Source organism: Aulostomus chinensis, chromosome 1 (assembly GCF_037954235.1).
Source record: "Aulostomus chinensis isolate RoL2024-O1b breed Wild chromosome 1, RoL_Achi_v1.0, whole genome shotgun sequence".
NCBI lineage: Eukaryota > Metazoa > Chordata > Actinopteri > Syngnathiformes > Aulostomidae > Aulostomus > Aulostomus chinensis.
The window spans coordinates 42590920-42606310 of NC_141320.1; the positions used below are offsets into that span (position 1 = coordinate 42590920).

General features: G+C 40.3%; 1 non-coding gene across 1 annotated transcript; it reads left to right on the top strand.

Annotated features, from left to right (window-relative positions):
• The first annotated feature begins 994 nt into the window (after positions 1-994).
• On the top strand, positions 995-1066 carry trnae-uuc (transfer RNA glutamic acid (anticodon UUC)). Its single transcript has one exon. It is a non-coding gene; the product is annotated as a tRNA-Glu (tRNA).
• Positions 1067-15391: the final 14325 nt, after the last annotated feature.

Below are 15391 nucleotides of genomic sequence, written 5' to 3' on the forward strand. Positions count from 1 at the left end.
GTGTGTGTGTGTGTGTGTGTGTGTGTCCCTACTGACTGGAAACTGAATAATGACCAGACTAACTTTTATCATTGACCAAGTCTGGTTGACTCACTAAATTCATAACTGAAGCGATTATTTAATTAATAAACAGAACATGTGTCTAAAGTCATGATCAAATTCATGTAAAATCTGAGCAACCAGGGTTTGAAAATGTTCCAATGAGCCAAACCAATGGCTGGGAGGTGGGAATCCAACCAGGGACCTTTAGATCCACACCAGTCTTCCCTGACCTCATAGAAACTGGAACATTTCAACAAATAAATTCAAATTCAACTCAGCAGCAACTCTAGAACCGTTGCTAACTTGCTAATTCCTGTTAGCTCCAGATCAGACAATGCAGGCTCACCTTCACGCTTGGTTGTACGACCGCCACCAGTTGAAGCTTCTCTGGTTCAACAAACTCTGGGGACTCAAGACACAAGTCAGCACCGGTGCAGGTCCAGATCCAGATGTTTGCTGAGGGGAACAATGGCTTACGGGAGCTCCAGGGAGCTGGTTTGAACTGGTCCCTCATCTCTGTGAGTAGAAACCATCTGAGGTGGAAGGTCTGCTTTGACCTCCTGACCTCCCAGTAAAGCCAGTATAGATGTTGAGCTTGGAGGAGTTGATGGCCTCCTTCATCTTCTTGTTGGAGGTGTTTGCTAAACTCAGCACCACCACAGATCAGAGGAAAGTCCACTTGTCAGCTGGACACTGGAGTTCTAGTGACCTGCAGGATCTTAGTTGTGGTGGCAGCAGGCCTGTTCCAAGAGCTTTGCTCACATTCCTGATCAGGCTTCATCATGGTTCTGGACCACTGAGTGATAGAAGCTGATCCTCGGGGTGGACTGTCTTTAGGGGGCTGAGGTGTCTGGTGGTCTTGGTGGACCCTCTGTATCTCAAGCTGAGACCACAGAGTCCTGTGTTCTTGAGTCATTGTCTATAGTCTCTGTTGTTGGACAGCTTGGTGTGGTCCCTGATGGTCTAGTGGCTAGGATTTGGCGCTTTCACCGCCGCGGCCCGGGTTCGATTCCCGGTCAGGGAATGAGTTATTTAGAGGTTGAGGGAGAGGTGATCAGGTGGTCCACATGATGGTGGAGGTGATGAACTGTGAATCCATCATGGCTCCACTCTCACCCCCATTGTAGTGTTCTTGGTTTACTCTGCCATGGCCCCATGTTGAAGGGTGACTGTCTCATTCAGGTTCAACCCTTTGTTAGACTCTATGAAGTCACTGACTCCTGCAAGGACAAACTGTAATCCTCCTTCGTAGCTTTGGTTCCTTGCAGCACAGAAAGTCCATTCACTGATGTAGGAACTGGAAAACTTAGAGCTCTGGTCCTCGGTTCCTTGCACCAAAGAAAGGAGGGAAATGCAATCAATGTTGAATTCATTTACATTTCTTATATTTGATCAAAGCTAGAACTTAATAAGCTGCCATCGACCTTGATGACCAACTCCTTCACTGTGTAGTTCAAAGTCCCTGGTTTGATTTGTGTCAGGACTTCAGAAGCTCCAATCCTCTCTTAGTTCTAGTGAGAGTGGAAGAGATTATAAATGAGAGAAGCAGGGCCCTCCCTCAGAACTGAACCAGCTCAGTTGGGAGAGCCTTAGACTGAAGATCTAAAGGTCCCTGGTCCGATCCCAGGTTTCAGCAGAGGAACAGCATTGACTTTACTTTCCAGTGGAGGAACTGCAGACATGAAGGAAACTAACATCTTGTCCTGTGCATTCTTGTGACATTCAGGACATTTTTGGAGCCTCTTGTTGGATTTTGCCACAGAGAATCAGAGCCAATCAAAAGCATGGAGGACTTTAACATGGAGGACTGAACAAGTCAAGAAAGCATCAGTTTGACCTTCACAGGTGTTTCTTTTCCTGTCTCAATGCTGTAGAAAGAGCCTGAGGAGCTCAGACGGTAGAGCATCAGACTTTTAATGTGAGGGTCCAGGGTTCAAGTCCCTGTTCAGGTGCTGTGGAGGTTCCAGTGTTTGACAACATGGTACTGGATGAAGTTCAGTGTTGAACAAACTGTCATCATCAAAAGTAGAAGTGTTCTTGTCTTGCCACTGTGAGACAGTTGCTAGAAAAGTGACCACTAATAATTTCATGTGGCATGCAATTAACAAAACACCCACGTTGATGGTCGAGGGGTCTGGAGCCTATCCCAGCATCTACGGGCCAGAGGCGGGGTTCACCCTGGACAGGTCGCCAAAACCATTCACACTCACATCTACAGTTAATTTAGAGTGTCCAATCAGCCTCATCCCAAATTACACATCTTTGGACGGTGGGAAGAAGCCGGAGTACCCAGAGAGAACCCACGCATGCACGGGGAGAACATGCAGATTCTGCACCCGAGCCTGGACTCAAATCCAGAACCTTCTTGCTGTGAGGCCACAGTGCTCACCACTGCACCATCATGCTGCCGTGGTCTCATATACTTTTCTAAATTGTGTTTCTTTCATGTCCTCCTGAGATCAAACACAGAATTCTAGTTACTGTCAAAGCCCTGATGACATCATCAGGAATTCTGACTTTGATCTGGAGACTCTTGCTTTAATCTGAATTTGATCCGACTAATGTTTTAGTTTAGGTTGCATGAAACCGACCACCTCATTTCTCCTGATGGACTGGTGACCTGTCCAGGGTGAACCCTGCCTCTTGAACAATGTCACCTGGGATCGCCCCCCCCCCCATGACCCTTAAAGGATAAGAACAGAAAGTGGATGGAGGGATGGACTCAACACTGAAATCAGCTGATCTGATCCACATTCTAATGTTTCCTGTCCCTCTTTAGGAGTCAATGAGAATAGTAGTGTATATAATAATGTATATCCAACCTTGTAGTATCTTTCCAAAGCTTTTAGTATTTCTTCTTCTTTCTACTTGTAGTTTTAATGTCTGGATCTTTTCTTTTGATGTCCTGCTGTCTGCTCTTTGCTTTTGGAGCTTCCTTCAACAACTACCAGGCCTCCTGGGTACTGTAGGAAACATGGTCAAGTTCTTCTGACTTCTCCAGGAACGTCCTGCTCACATTGGTCTGTCTTCATTTTGACTCCTCCCACTGCCACAATGACCAGCCTTTATACTCTTGGTGACTGGGGCCCTGGTTGCTGCAGGCCTCAACACCAGCCTGTGGTTGTGAGCAGGGCAGAACAGAACTGACAGTATCTCCCATGCAGGACCTGGGTCAGCGCCTGGTGCCAGCTGGGGCACCGCTTTAACCTGGACCCCTAGAAGATCTTCTCCAGGAACTGGCCTTTTTGGTTCCATCAAGGCCTGAGAGGATGGTGAAGAGTGATCCTCCACCAGGCAGCACAGTCAGCAGCAGCCATTTTGTTCCACGAGAATCAAGTATGATAGTGACAGACTGGTGAGTACTTGCTAACTGACACTTCCTGTTTTTACTGCGATTCTTCCATGAATGTGCTCATGTTGGCTGGTCCCCAACCACAGTTTCAAAGCCATGATGACATCTTTCATCAACAATCAGACTTATTTTTTCTCTATTTGGACAAAAAAGGTTCCAACTGACACGGCCGGCCAACGTCCTGGAGTTCATTCAGCCTGGAGAACCAGGTGCTGGTTCCTTCTTTTACCAGGCAGGAACGGGCAGCAGATCCAAGATCAGTAGGTGAAGATGTCTGCTTTGACTGGTAGGAGGAAAGAGAGCAGGAGAGCTGGTCAGAGACTCTCCGACCAGGGTCAGTAGTAAGTGTTGCTAAAAACCTCAAAATAATGCGACAGTAATGTAGTAAAAATTGCTACGAACCTCAAAATATTGCGACAGTGATGTCGGAAGAATTGCTAATGAACTCAAGATGATGCTAACAGTAACGTAGTGATAGTTGCTATAAACTCAGTGATGCTTACAGTAATGTAGTAAGTGTTGTGTTTTGAACAACCTCAAAGTGATGCTGACAGTCATGTGGTCAGAGAGAACCTCAAAATAATGCTACAGTGATGTCGTAAGAATTGCTAATCATCTAAAAATGATGCGACAGTGATGTCGTAAGAATTGCTAATGAACTCAAAATGATGCTAACAGTAATGGAGTGAAAGTTGCCAATGAACTCAAAGTGATGCTGACTAATGTAGTAAGAGTTGCTACGAACCTCAAAATAATGCGACAGTGATTTTTGGAAGAATTGCTAATGATCTCAAAATGATGCGACAGTGATGTAGTCAGAATTGCTAATGAACTCAAAATGATGCGACAGTGACGTAGTAAGAATTGTAATGAACTCAAAATGATGCTAACGGCGATGTAGTGAAAGTTTCGAATAACCTCAAAGTGATGCTGACAGTCATGTAGGAAGAGTTGCTACGAACCTTAAAATAATGCAACACTAATGTAGTAAGACTTACTACGAACTTCAAAATGATGTGACAGTGATGGAGCAAGAATTGCTTATGATTTGAAATGATGGGACAGTGATGTAATAATTATTGCAAATGAACTCAAAATGATGCTAACAGTAATGTAGTGAAAGTTTCGAATAACCTCAAAGTGAAGCTGACAGTCATGTAGTAAGAGTTGCTACTAACCTCTAAATAATGCAACAGTAATGTAGTAAGAGTTACTACGAACTTCAAAATGATGTGACAGTGATGTAGTAAGAATTGCTTATGATATGAAATGATGGGACAGTGATGTAGTGAGAATTGCAAATGAACTCAAAATGATGCTAACAGTAATGTGGTGAAAGTTTCGAATAACCTCAAAGTGATGCTGACAGTCATGTAGTCAGAGTTGCAACGAACCTCAAAATGATGCGACAGTGATTGAGTAAGAATTGCAAATGAACTCAAAATGATGCGACAGTGATGTAGTGACAGTTGCTAATAAACTCAAAGTGATGCTGACAGTAATGTTGTAAGAGTTGCTACGAACCTTAAAATAATGCAACAATAATGTCGTAAGAGTCGCTACGAACCTCAAAATAATGTTACAGTGATGTCAGAAGAATTGCTAATGATCTCAAAATGATGCGACAGTAATGCAGTAAAAGTTGCTACGAACCTCAAAATAACGTGACAGTAATGTCAGAAGAATTGCTAATGAACTCAAGATGATGCTAACAGTAATGGAGTGAAACTTTCGAATAACCTCAAAGTTATGCTTACAGTCATGTAGTAAGTGTTGCTTCGAACCTCGAAATAATGCGACAGTAATGTAGTAAAAGTTGCAAGGAACCTCAAAATATTGCGACAGTGATGTTGGAAGAATTGCTAATGAACTCAAAATGATGCTAACAGTAATGTAGTGATAGTTGCAAATCAAGTCAGTGATGCTGACAGTCATGTAGTAAGTGTTGCTACAAACCTCAATATAATGCGACAGTAATGTAGTAAAAGTCGCTACGAACCTCAAAATAATGCGACAGTGATGTCAGAAGAATTGCTAAAGATCTCAAAATGATGCGACTGTGATTTTGTAAGAATTGCTCATGAACTCAAAATGATGCTAACAGTAATGGAGTGAACGTTTCGAATAACCTCAAAGTGATGCTGACAGTCTTGTACTAAGAGTTGCTACGAACCTCAAAATAATGTGACAGTGATGTCGGAAGAATTGCTAATTAACTCAAGATTATGCTAACAGTAATGTAGTGACAGTTGCTAAGAAACTCAGTGATGCTTTCAGTAATGTAGTAAGAGTTTCGAACAACCTCAAAGTGATGCTGACAGTCATTTAGTAAGAGTTGCTAATGAACTCAATTTAATGCTACAGTGATGTCGTAAGAATTGCTAAAAAACTCAAAATGATGCGAACAGTAATGTAGTGATAGTTGCTAATAAACTCAAAGTGATGCTCACAGTAATGTAGTAAGAGTTGCTACGAACTTTAACATAATGCAAAAATAATGTAGTAAGAGTTGCTACGAACCTCAAAATATTGCGACAGTGATGTCGGAAGAATTGCTAATGATCTCAAAATGATGCGACAGTGATGTAGTAAGAATTGCTAATGAACTCAAAATGATGCTAACAGTAATGTACTGATAATTGCTATTCAACTCAGTGATGCTAACAGTAATGGAGTGAACGTTTCGAATAACCTCAAAGTGATGCTGAAAGTCATGTCGTAAGAGTTGCTACGAACCTCAAAATAATGCGACAGTGATGTCGGAAGAATTGCTAATGATCTCAAAATGATGTGACAGTGATGTAGTAAGAATTGCTAATGAACTCAAAATGATGCAAACAGTAATGGAGTGAAAGTTTCGAAAAACCTCAAAGTGATGCTGACAGTCATGTGGTTTGAGTTGCGAGTAAATTAAAAATGATCCTGACAGTGATGTCGTACGAATTGCTTTTGACCTCAAAACGATGCTCACAGTAACGTAATGATAGTTACTAATAAACTCAGTGATGCTTACAGTAATGTAGTAAGTGTTTTGAACAACCACAAAGTGATGCTGACAGTCATGTAGTAAGAGTTCCTACTAACCTCAAAATAATGCGACAGTGATGTCGTAAGAATTGCTAAAAAACTCAAAATGATGCTAACAGTAATGTAGTGATAGTTGCTAATAAACTCAAAGTGATGCTGACAGTAATGTAGTAAGAGTTGCTACGAACCTTTAAATAATGCAACAATAATGTAGTAAGAGTTGCTACGAACCTCAAAATATTGAGACAGTGATGTCAGAAGAATTGCTAAAGATCTCAAAATGATGCGACAGTGATTTAGGAAGAATTGCTAATAAACTCAAAATGATGCTAACAGTAATGTAGTGAGAGTTGCTACGAACCTTTAAATAATGCAAATATAATGTAGTAAGAGTTGCTACGAACATCAAAATAATGCGAAAGTGATGTCGGAAGAATTGCTAATGATCTCAAAATGATGCGACACTGATGTAGTAAGAATTGCTAATGAACTCAAAATGATGCTAACAACAAAGGAGTGAAAGTTTCGAATAACCTCAAAGTGATGCTGACAGTCATGTAGTTAGAGTTGCTACTAACCTCAATTTAATGCTGCAGTGATGTGTGAGAGTTGATAGTAATTTCAAAATCACGCTAAAGTGATGTAATGAGAGTTGCTACATACCTAAGAAATGATGCTAAAGTGATGTGGTGAGAGTTGCTACTTACCTAATAAATGATGCTACAGTGATGTGGTGAGAGTTGCTACGAACCTCAAAATGATGCTACAGTAATGTCGTGAGAGTTGCGACGATCCTCAAAATGATGCTAAAGTGATGTAATGAGAGTTGCGACAAACCTAAGAAGTGATGCTACAGTGATGTCGTGAGAGTTGCTACTTACCTCAGAAATGATGCTACAGTGATGTGGTGAGAGTTGCTACGAACCTAAAAATGATGCGACAGTGATGTAATGAGAGTTGCTAGGAATCTCAAAATGATGCTCCAGTAATGTTGTGAGAGTTGCGACTATCCTCAAAATTATGCTACAGTGATGTAATGAGAGTTGCTACAAATGTCCAAATGATGCTACAGTGATGTAATGAGAGTTGCTACAAAGCTAAGAAATGATGCTACAGTGATGTGGTGAGAGTTGATAGTAATTTCAAAATCACGCTGAAGTGATGTAATGAGGGTTGCTATTTAACTAAGAAATGATGCTACAGTAATGTCGTGAGAGTTGCGACTATCCTCAAAATGATGCGACAATGATGTAGTGATAGTTGCTACGATCCTCAAAATGATTCTACAGTGATGTTATGACAGTTGCTACTAACCTAAGAAATTATGCTGACAGTGTTGTGGTGACAGTTGATAGTAATTTCAAAATCATGCTAAAGCGATGTCATGAGAGTTGCTTCTAACCAAACAAATGATGCTACAGTGATGTGGTGAGAGTTGCTACGAACCTCAAACTGATACTTCCAGTAATGTCGTGAGAGTTGCTACAAACCTCAAAATGATGCTGCAGTGATGTCATGGGAGTTGCTACTAACCTAAGAAATGATGCTACAGTTATATAATGAGAGTTGCTACAAATGTCAAAATGATGCAACAGTGATGTAGTGAGAGTTGATAGTAATTTCAAAATCACGCTAAAGTGATGTCGTGAGAGTTGCTACGATCCTCAAAATGATGCTCCAGCGATGTGGTGAGAGTTGATAGTAATTTCAAAATCACGCTAAAGTGATGTCTTGAGAGTTGCTACGATCCTCAAAATGATGCTAAAGTGATGTAATGAGAGTTGCTACTTACCTAAGAAATGATGTTACAGTGATGTGGTGAGAGTTGCTAGGAACTTCAAAATGATGCTAAAGTGATGTAATGAGAGTTGCTCCGAATCTCAAAATGATTCTAGAGTGATGTATTGAGAGTTGCTACTTACCTCAGAAATGATGCTGCAGTGATGTGGTGAGAGTTGCCACGAATCCTAAAATGATGCTACAGTAATGTCGTGAGAGTTGCGACTATCCTCAAAATGATGCGACAGTGATGTAATGGGAGTTCCTACGAATCTCAAAATGATGCTGCAGTAATGTTGCGAGAGTTGCGACTATCCTCAAAATGATGCGACAGTGATGTAGTGAGAGTTGCTACGATCCTCAAAATGAGGTGGCAATGATGTAGTGAGAGTTGAAACAAATCTCAAAATGATGCTGACAGTGATGTAGTGAGAGTTGATACTAATCTCAAAATGATGCTAAAGTGATGTAATGAGAGTTGCTACAAATCTAAGAAGTAATGCGACAGTGATGTGGTGAGAGTTGATAGTAATTTCAAAATAACGCTAAAGCGGTGTAATGAGAGTTGCTACTTCCCTAAGAAATGATGCTACAGTGATGTAATGAGAGTTGCTACTAATCTCAAAATGATGCTAGAGTGATGTAATGAGATTTGCTACAAACCTAAGAAATGATGCTACAGTGATGTGGTGAGAGTTGATAGTAATTTCAAAATCATGCTAAAGTGATGTAATGAGAGTTGCTACTTACCTAAGAAATGATGCTACAGTGATGTCATGGGAGTTGATAGTAATTTCAAAATCACGCTGAAGTGATGTAATGAGGGTTGCTATTTAACTAAGAAATGATGCTACAGTAATGTCGTGAGAGTTGCGACTATCCTCAAAATGATGCGACAATGATGTAGTGATAGTTGCTACGATCCTCAAAATGATTCTACAGTGATGTTATGACAGTTGCTACTAACCTAAGAAATTATGCTGACAGTGTTGTGGTGACAGTTGATAGTAATTTCAAAATCATGCTAAAGCGATGTCATGAGAGTTGCTTCTAACCAAACAAATGATGCTACAGTGATGTGGTGAGAGTTGCTACGAACCTCAAACTGATACTTCCAGTAATGTCGTGAGAGTTGCTACAAACCTCAAAATGATGCTGCAGTGATGTCATGGGAGTTGCTACTAACCTAAGAAATGATGCTACAGTTATATAATGAGAGTTGCTACAAATGTCAAAATGATGCAACAGTGATGTAGTGAGAGTTGATAGTAATTTCAAAATCACGCTAAAGTGATGTCGTGAGAGTTGCTACGATCCTCAAAATGATGCTCCAGCGATGTGGTGAGAGTTGATAGTAATTTCAAAATCACGCTAAAGTGATGTCTTGAGAGTTGCTACGATCCTCAAAATGATGCTAAAGTGATGTAATGAGAGTTGCTACTTACCTAAGAAATGATGTTACAGTGATGTGGTGAGAGTTGCTAGGAACTTCAAAATGATGCTAAAGTGATGTAATGAGAGTTGCTCCGAATCTCAAAATGATTCTAGAGTGATGCATTGAGAGTTGCTACTTACCTCAGAAATGATGCTGCAGTGATGTGGTGAGAGTTGCTAGGAACTTCAAAATGATGCTAAAGTGATGTAATGAGAGTTGCTCCGAATCTCAAAATGATTCTAGAGTGATGCATTGAGAGTTGCTACTTACCTCAGAAATGATGCTGCAGTGATGTGGTGAGAGTTGCCACGAATCCTAAAATGATGCTACAGTAATGTCGTGAGAGTTGCGACTATCCTCAAAATGATGCGACAGTGATGTAATGGGAGTTCCTACGAATCTCAAAATGATGCTGCAGTAATGTTGCGAGAGTTACGACTATCCTTAAAATAATGCAACAATAATGTAGTAAGAGTTGCTACGAACCTCAAAATAATGTTACAGTGATGTCAGAAGAATTGCTAATGATCTCAAAATGATGCGACAGTAATGCAGTAAAAGTTGCTACGAACCTCAAAATAACGTGACAGTAATGTCAGAAGAATTGCTAATGAACTCAAGATGATGCTAACAGTAATGGAGTGAAACTTTCGAATAACCTCAAAGTTATGCTTACAGTCATGTAGTAAGTGTTGCTTCGAACCTCGAAATAATGCGACAGTAATGTAGTAAAAGTTGCAAGGAACCTCAAAATATTGCGACAGTGATGTCGGAAGAATTGCTAATGAACTCAAAATGATGCTAACAGTAATGTAGTGATAGTTGCTAATCAAGTCAGTGATGCTGACAGTCATGTAGTAAGTGTTGCTACAAACCTCAATATAATGCGACAGTAATGTAGTAAAAGTCGCTACGAACCTCAAAATAATGCGACAGTGATGTCGTAAGAATTGCTAAAAAACTCAAAATGATGCTAACAGTAATGTAGTGATAGTTGCTAATAAACTCAAAGTGATGCTGACAGTAATGTAGTAAGAGTTGCTACGAACCTTTAAATAATGCAACAATAATGTAGTAAGAGTTGCTATGAACCTCAAAATAATGCGACAGTAATGTAGTAAAAGTTGCTACGAACCTAAAAATATTGAGACAGTGATGTCAGAAGAATTGCTAAAGATCTCAAAATGATGCGACAGTGATTTAGGAAGAATTGCTAATAAACTCAAAATGATGCTAACAGTAATGTAGTGAGAGTTGCTACGAACCTTTAAATAATGCAAAAATAATGTAGTAAGAGTTGCTACGAACATCAAAATAATGCGAAAGTGATGTCGGAAGAATTGCTAATGATCTCAAAATGATGCGACACTGATGTAGTAAGAATTGCTAATGAACTCAAAATGATGCTAACAACAAAGGAGTGAAAGTTTCGAATAACCTCAAAGTGATGCTGACAGTCATGTAGTTAGAGTTGCTACTAACCTCAATTTAATGCTGCAGTGATGTGTGAGAGTTGATAGTAATTTCAAAATCACGCTAAAGTGATGTAATGAGAGTTGCTACATACCTAAGAAATGATGCTAAAGTGATGTGGTGAGAGTTGCTACTTACCTAATAAATGATGCTACAGTGATGTGGTGAGAGTTGCTACGAACCTCAAAATGATGCTACAGTAATGTCGTGAGAGTTGCGACGATCCTCAAAATGATGCTAAAGTGATGTAATGAGAGTTGCGACAAACCTAAGAAGTGATGCTACAGTGATGTCGTGAGAGTTGCTACTTACCTCAGAAATGATGCTACAGTGATGTGGTGAGAGTTGCTACGAACCTAAAAATGATGCGACAGTGATGTAATGAGAGTTGCTAGGAATCTCAAAATGATGCTCCAGTAATGTTGTGAGAGTTGCGACTATCCTCAAAATTATGCTACAGTGATGTAATGAGAGTTGCTACAAATGTCCAAATGATGCTACAGTGATGTAATGAGAGTTGCTACAAAGCTAAGAAATGATGCTACAGTGATGTGGTGAGAGTTGATAGTAATTTCAAAATCACGCTGAAGTGATGTAATGAGGGTTGCTATTTAACTAAGAAATGATGCTACAGTAATGTCGTGAGAGTTGCGACTATCCTCAAAATGATGCGACAATGATGTAGTGATAGTTGCTACGATCCTCAAAATGATTCTACAGTGATGTTATGACAGTTGCTACTAACCTAAGAAATTATGCTGACAGTGTTGTGGTGACAGTTGATAGTAATTTCAAAATCATGCTAAAGCGATGTCATGAGAGTTGCTTCTAACCAAACAAATGATGCTACAGTGATGTGGTGAGAGTTGCTACGAACCTCAAACTGATACTTCCAGTAATGTCGTGAGAGTTGCTACAAACCTCAAAATGATGCTGCAGTGATGTCATGGGAGTTGCTACTAACCTAAGAAATGATGCTACAGTTATATAATGAGAGTTGCTACAAATGTCAAAATGATGCAACAGTGATGTAGTGAGAGTTGATAGTAATTTCAAAATCACGCTAAAGTGATGTCGTGAGAGTTGCTACGATCCTCAAAATGATGCTCCAGCGATGTGGTGAGAGTTGATAGTAATTTCAAAATCACGCTAAAGTGATGTCTTGAGAGTTGCTACGATCCTCAAAATGATGCTAAAGTGATGTAATGAGAGTTGCTACTTACCTAAGAAATGATGTTACAGTGATGTGGTGAGAGTTGCTAGGAACTTCAAAATGATGCTAAAGTGATGTAATGAGAGTTGCTCCGAATCTCAAAATGATTCTAGAGTGATGTATTGAGAGTTGCTACTTACCTCAGAAATGATGCTGCAGTGATGTGGTGAGAGTTGCCACGAATCCTAAAATGATGCTACAGTAATGTCGTGAGAGTTGCGACTATCCTCAAAATGATGCGACAGTGATGTAATGGGAGTTCCTACGAATCTCAAAATGATGCTGCAGTAATGTTGCGAGAGTTGCGACTATCCTCAAAATGATGCGACAGTGATGTAGTGAGAGTTGCTACGATCCTCAAAATGAGGTGGCAATGATGTAGTGAGAGTTGAAACAAATCTCAAAATGATGCTGACAGTGATGTAGTGAGAGTTGATACTAATCTCAAAATGATGCTAAAGTGATGTAATGAGAGTTGCTACAAATCTAAGAAGTAATGCGACAGTGATGTGGTGAGAGTTGATAGTAATTTCAAAATAACGCTAAAGCGGTGTAATGAGAGTTGCTACTTCCCTAAGAAATGATGCTACAGTGATGTAATGAGAGTTGCTACTAATCTCAAAATGATGCTAGAGTGATGTAATGAGATTTGCTACAAACCTAAGAAATGATGCTACAGTGATGTGGTGAGAGTTGATAGTAATTTCAAAATCATGCTAAAGTGATGTAATGAGAGTTGCTACTTACCTAAGAAATGATGCTACAGTGATGTCATGGGAGTTGCTCCTGACCTAAGAAATGATGCTACAGTGATGAATTGAGAGTTGCTACAAATGTCAAAATGATGCGACTGATGTAGTGAGAGTTGCTATGATCCTCAAAATGATGCTACATTCATGTGGTGAGAGTTGATAGTCATTTCAAAATCATGCTAAAGTGATGTAATGAAAGTTGCTACATACCTAAGAAATGATGCTACAGTGATGTGGTGAGAGTTGCTACGAACCTCAAAATGATTCAACAGTGATGTAATGAGAGTTGCTACTAACCGAAGAAATGATGCTACAGTGATGTAGTGAGAGTTGCTACGAATCTCAAAATGATGCTACAGTAATGACGTGAGAGTTGCTACTATCCTAAAAATGATGCGACAGTGATGTGGTAATTACGATGAAGCTCATAATGAAATTACAGTGATGTAGTGAGAGTTGCTACTAACCTCAAAATGATGTTGAAAGTGATGTAGTGAGAGTGGCTAAAAACCTCAAAAACGATGCTATAGTGATGTCTTAAGAATTGCTACTAACCAAAGAAATGATGCTCCAGTGATGTGGTGAGAGTTGTTAATTACCTGAAAATGATGCGACAGTGATGTAATGAGAGCTGCTACGATCCTCAAAATGAGGTGGCAGTGATGTAGTGAGAGTTGATACTAATCTCAAAATGATGCTGACAGTGATGTGGTGAGAGTTGATAGTAATTTAAAAATCACGCTAAAGTGATGTAATGAGAGTTGCTACTTACCTAAGAAATGATGCTACAGTGATGTGGTGAGAGTTGCGACTATCCTCAAAATTATGCTACAGTGATGTAATGAGAGTTGCTATGAATCTCAAAATGATGCTGCAGTGATGTGGTGAGAGTTGCGACTATCCTCAAAATGATGCGACAGTGATGTAATGAGAGTTGCTACGATCCTCAAAATGATGCTAAAGTGATGTGGTGAGAGTTGCTACTATCCTCAAAATGAGGTGACAGTGATGTAGTGAGAGTTGCTCCGAATCTCAAAATGATGCTCCAGTGATGTAGTGGGAGTTGCTACGAATCTCAAAATGATGCTACAGTAATGTCATGGGAGTTGCTACTTACCTAAGAAATGATGCTGCAGTGATGTAATGAGAGTTGCTACGAATCTCAAAACGATGCTACAGTAATGTCATGGGAGTTGCTACTTACCTAAGAAATGATGCTACAGTGATGTAATGAGAGTTGCTACGAATCTCAAAACGATGCTACAGTAATGTCGTGAGAGTTGCGACTATCCTCAAAATGATGCTACAGTGATGTGGTGAGACTTGCTACGAATCTCAAAATGATGCTACAGTAATGTCGTGAGAGTTGCTACGATCCTCAAAATGATGCTACAGTGATGCGATAATTGCGATGAAGCTCAAAATGAAACTACAGTGATGTATTAAGAGTTGCTTAAAACCTCAAAATGATGCAGGGTGACTTTGTGGAAAGTCTTGCACTCCCAACACAATCATTCTCACGAATGCAGTGACAGGTCAGAGCCAAGGGAGCCTCCATGTCCACAGATGTCCACATGGCAGCTGGACTTCCTTTTTCACTCCTTCCCGTTCCTCCTGGTACTTTTTGGCCACCGTTTGTTTGATGGTCTGAAAATGACACCCAGAGTAAATCAATACATTGAAATTAGAGATGAAATAAACTGGAGATATCAACTACTGCTTTAGATCATTTCCACACAAACCTTTCTGGTTGGCAAACATATGAGGCTCAAGGACCTGAACCAGTTCCCTGAACCCTTCCCTCTCAACAGTGCTGAGGGGCTGGCAGTCCTTCAGGATCAAATTCAGCAGAGCCTCATCCAGCATCTGCTTCCTGGAAGCTGGATGGTTAAAGATGAAGGAGAGAAGAAATGAAGAGGAATTAATGATCAATGAAGCAACTGTGAGTCAGTTGGAGAGTGGCTGTATACCTGAGTTCATCCTGGTGGATCTGGGACTTCATTCTCATGCCTGGCCCCATCATGCCTCAGCACTGAAGAGGTGCTTTTGTTGAGATGAGACGCTTCTGTCCAACAAATGCCACATTCAACCTGCAGAAAAGAACATGAGTACTCAGCTAAAAGTTCCTTTCTTCATGGTGACTGGTGTTTCTTAGTCTTAGACCACCAGGTTTCCAATGAGGTGTATCGGATACGTTGTTGTGTGCCGCTGAAATCCGTCCAATTCCGGCGTTGTTTCCTCATGAAATATGTTTGCCTTAAAGCTCATTAAAGTGTTGAACCACAATATCGTTCACCATAACTGAGTCAACTTCAAGA